Genomic DNA, 10,815 nt, shown 5'->3' with positions numbered 1-10,815 from the left:
CTCGTTAGAAAGATCTATCCGAGTACTACCACTTTGGGAGGCAACATCGGTCCATGGACCCATGTTGCCCCAGAATCCCAAAAAAACGTCGTTTAGGGTCTCAAAACGGCTCCGGAAGTTCAGGACCCGAAAAACTGCTAAAAATAGTAAACTGTGCTACAATTTAGGAAACTAAAAAGACTGAAAGAGACAGTTGTGGGGGTCCAAATGGGTTGGTGGGTGGCCACCAACATCCACCTGGATCATGCAGAGTTTGTAGGGTAAAGCAAATTTCTTAAGACGATTCATTCCGAACTATGCCGAGGTGGCCAAGGGTTTCACACGGTTGTTGAAGCGAGACACACCCTTCCATTGGGATGCTATCGCTCAGGAGTCTTTCGAGCGACTCAAGGACCTCCTTGTATCTGCTCCATTATTGCGACCCCCGAACTACCACCGTGATTATACTCTGTATCTAGCCGCTGCCGATACCACTATCGGCATGGTTCTCGTGCAAGACGATGATGATGGCAATGAGGATTTCATATATTATCTCAGCCGCAACCTCCTGGATACGGAAACTCGATACGCTTATGTCGAGAAGTTGGCATTGGCCGCTGTTTATGTCGTCCAATGTTTCTGGCATTATATCCTGTTGCGCACCACGACCGTGATTTCTGACTGCAACCCGATGACGTACATTTTGTCACGTCAAGTGCTGGGGGGCAAATACTCAAAATGGATCATAATCCTCCAAGAGTTTGACTTGGAATTTACTACTGCCAAGTCTAAGAAGTCTCTGGTCTTTGCTGAGTTACTCTGTTCGTTGTCGTCTCCTTCTGCACCCTCTCCTTCAGAAGATCATATCCCGGACCAAACTCTTTTTCTGATCAGCACCCTCGATCCTTGGTATGGGGATATTATCGTTTATTTACAAATGTCCTCTTTCCGCCCCGCTGTATCCAAAGATGCTCAGCGGCGGATCCGCCATCAATCTCAACCCTATCGTATCATAGGGGACACCCTGTACCGTATCGGCTTCGACTCCGTTCTCCACTGATGTCTTACCCTCGAGGAAGTTGAGAGAGTCCTGAACGACTGCCACTCTGGCACCTGTGGTGGCCACATGTCCGGATATGCCACAACTCAAAAAATCCTTCGTGCTAGTTATTTCTGGCCATCCATTTTTAAGGATTGCATTCTTGCTGTCCGCTCATGTCATGCATGCCAGATTTACAAGTGGAAGATGCGCGCCCCACCAGCCCCGCTGCACCCTGTAGTGACCGTAGGCCCTTTTGCAAAATGGGGCATTGATTATACAACATGTAAGCCTCGCTCGGACGGGGGGCATGGGTTTATCATCGTTGTCCTCGATTACTTTACAAAATGGGCCGAGGCGATGCCCACATTGAATGAAGACGGTCATACAGCGGCGCAGTTTCTGTTCAATCATGTTATTTCGCGGTTCGGAGTTCCACAGGCCATCGTCACATATCACAGAAAGAATTCCGTAATCACATGATGACCGAGCTGACAACCTAACTAGGCTTACGGCATGATAGTTCAACCCCGTACTATCCTCAGTCTAACGGCCAGGTTGAAGCCGTTAACAAGATTTTGGTTACGATGCTTCAACGCACTGTTGACATGCATAAGTCTAATTGGCATCTGATGTTGTTTCCCGCCTTATGGGCCTACCGAACCTCTGTGAAGGATGCCACCGGTTTCACTCCATTTCAACTAGTTTACGGACTGGAGGCTACCCTTCCTATAGAATGTGAAATTCCTTCTTTAAAAATAGCCGTCGAGTTGCTTCCCAACACGACTCTGGCAGAGGAATGGCTTCTTTATCTAGAACGGTTAGACGAGACCCGTCGCTTAGCCTCTCTAGCCATCGAAGCTCAAAAGAAGAGAGTCAAAACTCATTTTGACCATACCATTCATCCTCATTCTTTTGTTGAGGGAGATCTAGTCCTGCTATACGACCAAGCAAATGACAAGCTGGGGGCAGGAAAACTCGAGCCCATGTGGCTAGGCCCTTACATTGTAAAGAGAGTGTTGCAAAAAGGAGCATACGAGCTAGTTGACTATGAAGGTAATCCTCTTGATAAGCCCCGCAATGGGTTGTACTTGAAAAAGTACTATGCATGATTCATGCGCTTCGATTTGTACATGCGTGTGTGTGTGTGAGTTTTCATGTTTTCGGTTTGGTGTGAAAGCATGATTGTCCCTTATTGTGTCTTTTTGCTTCTTGTGCAGATGTCGGGTGCACCTTACATTGGTTTCGCTGATGGTGCCTGCCGCAGCACTCGTAATTTGTCCTCTGTGGCGTGGGTGATCTACGATCCTCACGGTGAGTTGATAGATCTTCAAGGTGTGTGTTTAGGCTGTACTACAAACAATGTTGCTAAATATAGTGTTGTTATTGAATTATTAGCCGAGGCAATTAATCTCGGTATTCGTACATTGCTTGTTAACCTAGACTCTCAACTTGTCGTCCATCAGCTCAATGGGCGATATTCCGTCAGAGACTGTCACATTTTAAGGTTGTACTTACGTGTTAAATTGTTAGAAAGGAATTTTGATTTTATCACATATCAGCATATTCCAAGACGATTAAACACATTATCTAATGCATTGGCTAATCATGTATTAGATAGACATTTGCGTAATTTATAATCAAAACATTATACAAGTAAGCACATAAAAGCACAATAATAAACCATAGGCATATGTATATAAATATGTGTGTCATAAAGTTTTGCACCGCGTGCATTACATAAGTCCAAAAAATAATACATGTTCATCCTGATACATCCTCGGACAACATGTCCCTCAAAAAATATGCATGAAGAAAGCCTATAAGTCTAATCGTGGTGGTGCTCATGATAGCACGTCACCGCGCACACCAAGCGTCTCAACAGACGATGGATGTGGGACGGCACCCCCACTGTGTGCCTCTGGTATGCAAAAGGCACGTCCACCAATCTCGTGTAACCTGGAATCCCTTGGGTAAGTCCCTTGAGATTCTGCACCAGCTCTTCCCCCACGGCACCCCTTGCCTGAGGATCAGCAGCGGGTTGGCCCCTCCGCGCTATAGGAGACAAGCCGGCTGGTCGCTCTGGGCCCACATCTACATATACATACAACTGTCATCAGAACATGCATGTATTGACAAAAAATGAAAATGAAAATACATAAAAACATCAAAAAGAGAAGATCATACATCAAAAATAGAACGACACCACAATCGAGCCATACCCGAACTGTTTCACTCCCCCGCGCTTACACTTTGTAAGCTGCCTTTTGATATTTGTAGTCACCGCTGTAGCCCAGTCAAAAATGGTGGGGCTGAGACATTCTGTCGCCAGTAACAGATGATTCTTGCTTGCCTCATGGGAAGCCTGTACCCCAGCTGCACGTGTGATGGTGAACAGTATCACCTTAAGAACCAAATCATGGATGGTGGCGATATCCACCTTGGCACTATTTTTCCCAAATTGTGCCTCTGGACACACTCGGGCCTTCACTTCACCTATTTTCTCTCCGGAAGGCCTGCTTCCGGTCAAAATGGGGCTCGCTCCTCTCCATGACAGCCCAGTAATGAAGTACACATCAGATACATCCAGCTCTAAGGTTTGATCCCGTAACCGAAATACTTGGTCATCAACATCCCAAGCATCCACTATGAACTGTAATAGCTCCGGTTGAGCTCGCATAAGAGGTTAGGAAGAATTTCTTGAGACCACAGTCTCTCAGAGCGTTCATACATCCCTCATCCGCTATGGCCAAGGCATCTACAGCATCATGCTCCCGTTCTTTCCATTCCACCACCATTTTTGCTTGTTTCCTGCACCCACAAGGATGAATAGATCATTATTGAAACCCTGGTAGGCTTACAAACCAGACAAATTTCGAAAATGATGGGAAAATTTAAGTAAAAAGTTAGGTCGCGCCAATGGCGCGGCACCTTTGGGAAAATCACCCCATTGGCGCGGACCCATGCTTGATACCCGCGCCAATGGGGCGCAACCCTAAATTTTAAAATCCCTGTTGCAGAGGCTCAATTAAGAAACAAAATGCATAAAAAGAGTATGGAAATGGAGCTAAAGGAAGCGCCTCTTACCTGGAACTAGTGGAATCTCAAATGGTTGCCTGGGTTGGCGGTAATTGCTGCTCGAAGTTTGCACCCCAAATGGACCACTACTACTATGCAAGAGGTAAAAAGTAAAAGTAATTTTATTTTTTACATTTTCACCATATTTATAGACTTTTTGACTTGTAATTAGGTTTACAAAGTGGGTTTTTGAGTATTTTAATATACTTTTGGTCGAAAATGGATTTTACGCTTGCTTTTGATGCTATGACAGGTCCTTTTTGCAACTTTGATGGTGAAGCGAGTTGTATTTTATACTTTTTCGGACTCGGTAAATACACGAAAAAGTCACTGTGGAGTCATCTTTCAGCTCTTTTCTGACTCGTTAAAAGTGAAAAGATTTCCGAGTTACCCCTCTTGACTCGTTAAAAGTTAATAAGAGGCGGTCGTCTTTAAACCCTTTTCCGACCGTGTAAAAATGAAAAGATCATCGGACCCTTGTCGTTTTCGGTTCGTTAATGGTTACGAAACGACGTGATGTTGATCACTTTTCTACTTTTTCAGATCGATGTCACTATAAATGAAAAGTACTCCTCAATCGTAATGGTCGGGTGGCTCTTTCGAGCATTGCTTTATACATTTTTGGGCTCAGGAGACACAACTTTACGAAAAAGGACCCCCCTGGAGTTCTCTTTTCTGCTGTCTTTTCAGACTCTCTAAACAGGAAAAGACGTCGAGTTCTTCCTTTGTCAAACTCGTTAAAACTTAATGACATCGGGTTCCGTCGAAATGACGCTCACAAGCATATGCTATCCCCGTCAAGCTTGTCAAAAATAACTAGGGTACTCGCCAAAAAAGGTGGGGAAAATGGACCCATAATTATTGTCGTGTCGGCAGTGTGTTGCTCTTGAACATGGCACTAGTCTGCATTCGTGTCTGGGTGGGAACATCTCATCTTGTTTTTACACTTGCCTCCGTGGGTTTTTGTTATCCTACTTGACCTCTCATCTACGCATTGCCTTGTCACCATGACCTCTGCTCATTTTGATGTCAAATACTGCCAATTCCATTGTCGTGTCGCCGATATGTTTGAGAGAAGTTGACCTCTGCAGCAGTATAACCTCCTCTGATACCTCACATAATTTTGATTCACCACAACATTCTTCCTCTGTCTCGTGTCACTGATGTGGGAAACACTATGGCACACCTTTGATCAAGGTCACTTCCTGTCGACTTCAGCTCATTATCAAGGAAGCTGATCTAGAGACTCCCTTCTGGTGCCTTGGATCCTGCATGCCTCAATGGCAGGTTCTTCGTGTTCAACGAGAGGTTTTCATCATTAGCCTCTAATTGAATGATTCTACCAGTGTTCGACGCCAACTCATTTATTCTCACGCCGTAGATTGTACCTCTAGTACCTTGAGGGCCATTGTCATTATTGGTGGTGCCTCTCACGTCTGTTAATATTTTTCATCATTGACTGGTAATCAGACGATGTTCATGCATGTTTGACTTCAACTCATGTATTCGCATGCCTGAACTTGTACTCTGTTCGGGTCGAGATGGGGCACAAGACCCTGGACTTTGTCTGTTGGAATCTAGGTTGCGATTTGTGGATCATTATGTTCATTACATGACTCATTCACTAGATGGCTGTGACCATGCCTGAGTCTCTATATCGATCCTCACTGGATGGTTGTGCCCATACCTTGGATCTAGATTATTATGTACTCTTTTCTGGATGGTTGCGCCCATACCGCATATATCATGTACTTGAGCTATCAGTTGTACTTCTTTACGCAGGTTCTCAGACGGCCGTGTTTTCAGTCACGCATGTTCTTGTAAATCATTTCACCCCTCTCTTTCTTGGGCCTCATGCTTTAGGGGGCATCTGTTACACAGCAATTTGTCACCGTTTGTCACCGTCCCTATTACCCCCTCACCCGCACACTGGAGGACTCATTCCGGGACCTGTGAGAAGTGACATGACCTGAAACCACTTGCATCATATTCCTCTAAGTATGAACTTCATTTGCCCTGAAGACATCTCCTGCAAAATATCCATGAAAACAGCACTTTTTGCATTAGCGCGGGTCCACAGTTTACTGCCCGCGCCAATGAGGGAAATCCTCTAAAAAGGGCGCGCCATTGGCGCTCTGTCCTAGAGTCGCACTCGCGCCAACCGAATTGAGTAAAGTTTTTAACCAACAAGCTTCCGAAGGTTCTCTTCAACCCATTCACCAACTGAATCTATGTTGATCTAGGATGGTTTGGCTTCGAATCTCCATAGAAGGGAAAGTGGTTTGCCACCTTTCATGGAAGTTTCCAAGTGATAAAGCCAATCCCATGAATAATGTGGTTGATCCTATCTCTTTCTTCTCTATCTATAAAAGCTTGCCTCTATGCCTTGAGCAAGCTAGTTACAGTAGTTCTAGTTCCAGCATAGTGATAGAGAGTTTGAAGCTGCAAGAGCCTTCTTTGCACCCATAAGGCCAAATCTAAGTAAGGAGATTCTTGTCACCCAAAGAGAGAGGGGCTTGTTCCTCATCCCAACAATCTTTGCAAGAATTGTGTAGCTGACTACCTAGCTAAAGGAGGATTTGACATCAGAACAATGGTTGTATTCTTCTTTGTTATTTATTAATAATAGATGACTATCATTATGGTTCCACTCTCATTGTCTTATTTTTTATGTTGAGTTATATCTTTTCTAACTGATATATAATTGCATCTACTAGATTTTATGCTTCTATTCGTGTTGTTCTTTGCATGTGCAGGTGTCCAACCACGGAGATCGTGGGGATCGTGACCGGCCGAGGCAAAGGAACAAGGGCAACATCTCTTCTACGAATATTAGCATTGGAATCCAAGTAGGTCCTCACCATCCGCTCTTTATTTGCAATTAAGAACTTGCGTGATAGCATTGTATGATTGTTCCTAGACCCGGTCTAGGCTAGTAGGGATCGCCTCTGTCCGCAGAGAGGATTTAGCTCCACAACAGACCAAGTCCCACAAAAAAACCCATAATCCAATGGGAGGAACAAAGACACAACCCTCTACTTCCTTTTCCCTTAGAAGGGGAGTGGCTCATTAGAGGACAAGGAATTCCCTCAATGGAAAAGGCACAAGATAAGATTACCACCCTCATGCCCATTGGTTGGGAAAATTGCAATCTTAATGGAGCCTAGACCGAGGGAGGGGTTTTTCATTACCTGGACACCCAACCCTTCCGCAAGGGCATGTCAAGGAACAGTCGAGAGGGACAAGGGTGGCCAACCCAACGGGTTGAATCGCTCTTCATCCATCCCATACTGACCCCACCCTGACAATTTCTCCTCATGGAAGGTTTGAGGTACCAGGCGCGCACGCGACCACTCCCTTGACCCAACCACCAGCAAAAAATCTCACCTAGGCAACACATCAACCACCGTCGCCTTTTTGAGAGAACCAACTATGGAAGCCTGCACCCTTGGCCCATGCCTTCCAATGAACAAAATACCGAGCACCGCCGCTACGAATGAGTCTAAATTTATCCATCATATTTCCCAAGCACCTCAACTGCAGCAACCATGCCCGGCCAAACAGATCGTCAAAAGGGCTCCCAAGAAACAAGCTTCCGAACCCCCTGTAGAAACACATTGGGGGAAAGAAAAACAAAGGATGGGTGGGACAAGCACAAGCATGGCATGCAAGCACACACGAAAAAACAAGTGTTACCTCAAGACAAGCAGCCAACAATGTTACCGCCGAACACCAAACCCACTCCCCTAGAGACACACCACACAGTCCCACATTCCAATCGAAACCAAACCAGCCGAAACCAAAAAAGAAAACCCCTACTATCAATTATCCTACTACAGGTTCACCTACAGTAACCTTGTTACGACTTCTCCTTCCTCTAAATGATAAGGTTCATTGAACTTCTCATGACGTAAACGGCGGAAAACCACCATCGTCGACGCAATCTGAACACTTCACCGGATCATTCAATCGGTAGGAGTGAAGATCGGTGTGTACAAAGGGCAGGGACGTAGTCAACATGAGTTGATGACACATGCTTACTAGGAATTCCTCATTGAAGACCAATAATTGCAATGGTTTATCCCCATCACGATGCAATTTGAGAAGATTTCCTGATCCTCTCGAACCAGGAAGAAAAACTTGTTGGCTGCATCAATGTAGCATGCATGTGGCCCAGAACATCTAAGGGCATCACATTCCTGTTATTGCCTCAAACTTTCATGGCCTAAATAGCCATAGTCCCTCTAAGAAGCTGGTCGTGAAGGGGAACCTCCACGTAGCAAGTTAGCAGGTTGAGGTCTCGTTCGTTATCGGAATTAACCAAAAAAATCACTCCATCAACTAAGAACAGCCATGCACCACCACCCATAGAATCAAGAAAGAGCTCTCAATATGTCAATCCTTACTATGTCTGGACCTGGTAAGTTTCCCCGTGTTGAGTCAAGTTAAGCTGCGGGCTCCACTCCTGGGGGTGCCCTTCTATCAATTCCTTTAAGTTTCAGTGTTGTGACCATACTCCCCCCGGAACCCAAACACTTTGATTTATCAAAAGGTGTTGGAGGAGTCCTTAGAGCAACATCCATCGATCCCTGGTCGGCATCGTTTATGGTTGAGACTAGGATGGTATCTGATCGTCTTCGAGCCCCCAAATTTCATTCTTGATTAATGAAAACATCCTTGGCAAATGCTTTCAAAGTGGTCCGTCTTTCATAAATCCAAGAATTTCACTTCTGAAAATGAAATACGAATGCCCCCGACAGTCCCTATTAATCATTACTCTGATCCCGAAGTCCAACATAGTAGGACTAGACTCCTATCACATTATTCCATGCTAATGTATTCAGATCATAAGCTTACTTTGAGCAATCTAATTTTTTCAAAGTAATAGCATCGAAGCTGCGACCCAGCCAATTAAGGAAAGGAGCACACCACCAAAAAAAGGGACGAAAGGGCAGGTGCACATCGAGTAGGCGGACTGACCTTTACAACCCAAGATCCAACTACGAGCTTTTTAACTGCAACAACTTAAATATACACTATTGGAGCTAGAATTACCGCGGCTGTTGGCACCAGACTTTCCCTCCAATGGATCCTCGTTAAGGGATTTATATTGTACTCATTCCAATTACCAGAATCGATGAGCACATTATTGTTATTTATTGTCACTACCTCCCCATGTCAGGATTGGGTAATTTGCGTGCTTGCTGCCTTCCTTGGATGTGGTAGCCATTTCTCAGTCTCCCTCTCCATAATCGAACTCTAATTCTCTATCACCCATCACCACCATGGTAGGCCTCTATCCTACCATCGAAAGTTGATAGGGAAGAAACTTGAATGAAGTATCGCCAGCACAAGGGTTGTGCGATCCGTCGAGTTATCATGATTCACTAGAGAAGCAAGCAAGCCCGCGCCAGCCTTTAATCTAAAAAATGCATCCCTTCCAAAGATTCAGGACTTGGTGCATGTATTAGCTCTAGAATTACTACTATTATCCGAGTAGTATGGTACCATCAAAAAAACTATAACTGATTTAATGAGCCATCCGCAGTTTCACAGTCTGAATTAGTTCATACTTAGACATGCATGGCCTAATCTTTGAGACAAGCATATGACTACTAGCAGGATCAACCTGGTAGCACCCTCCCACTTCAAAGGGAATTTCAGGCACTCTCTTACCAAGAGCCAACCTGAACACCCATCAAGTCAAAGACGTGTCAAAATATCATGTAAAACTTTTATGCCTTGCACCTCTTGCATCCCAAGAAGGAAGCACATGCAACATGCCAAGGACATGGCGAAAAAATGGGTAGACATGCCAAGCCACAACGCACCAAGCCCACTCCAAAGTTTGAAACCACGCCCCAACCAACAAGAAAACAAGCGATCACTCACCCACTCCCTTAGAAACAATGCCTCCAAAAGCCTCCATTCCCCGCATCGAGGCCACCTAGGAGTCCACCCGGATAGCAGAAATGATGGACCTCGATCTCCTGATCGCCTGCGGCAACCTCGATGCAAAGGAAACAAATAGAGAATGACCAACCACGAAACCTCTATATTATAAATGAGCACCAAACCTCCTCGCGCCGCACCGAGGCCACCTAGGAATCCACCCAGATAGCAGCGACAATGGACCTTAATGTCCTGATTGCCTGTGGTAGCCTCGATTCGAAGGAAAAGGAAGGAAATAAAAAGAGGATGACCAACCACAAATCCTATCATAGAGAGACCATACAAACATCCCCGCAATGCAACGATGCCACCTAGGAGTCCACCCGGACAGCAACAACAGTGGGCCTCGATTGGATGATCGCCTGTGGTAACCTCGACACAAAAGCAAGGGAAGGAAATAATACAAGACAAACCGAGCCCGCAACCTCCCTTATAAATGTCCCCCAACCCTCCCCTCCCTACACAGAGGCCACCTAGGAGTCCACCCAGACAGCATCAATGATGGACCTCGAACACATGATCGCCCGCGGTAGCCTCAATGCAAAGGAAACAGAAGGAAATAAAACAAGACCAACCGAGCCCACACCCACTCTTAGAAATTCCCCTGACCCTCCCCACCGTGCACCAAGGCCACCTAGGATTCCACCCAGACAGCAACAATGGTCAACCTCGATCACTTGACCTCTTGCGGCAACCATGATGCAAAGGCAAAGGAAGGAAATAAATGCAAATCAAGAGGCTCGCCACACAATACAAGAACATATCCA

General features: G+C 45.4%; 1 pseudogene; it reads right to left on the bottom strand.

Moving 5' to 3' along the window:
• Window positions 1-7,918: 7,918 nt before the first annotated feature.
• On the bottom strand, window positions 7,919-9,731 carry LOC149152273 (18S ribosomal RNA; annotated as a pseudogene).
• Between the last annotated feature and the right edge of the window lie 1,084 nt (window positions 9,732-10,815).

Source organism: Pinus tabuliformis, chromosome 9, assembly GCF_031772625.1.
Source record: "Pinus tabuliformis cultivar Carrire ecotype Pingquan chromosome 9, CPIR1, whole genome shotgun sequence".
In the NCBI taxonomy this organism is placed as follows: domain Eukaryota; kingdom Viridiplantae; phylum Streptophyta; class Pinopsida; order Pinales; family Pinaceae; genus Pinus; species Pinus tabuliformis.
This window is presented reverse-complemented; position numbering and strand designations above follow the sequence as displayed.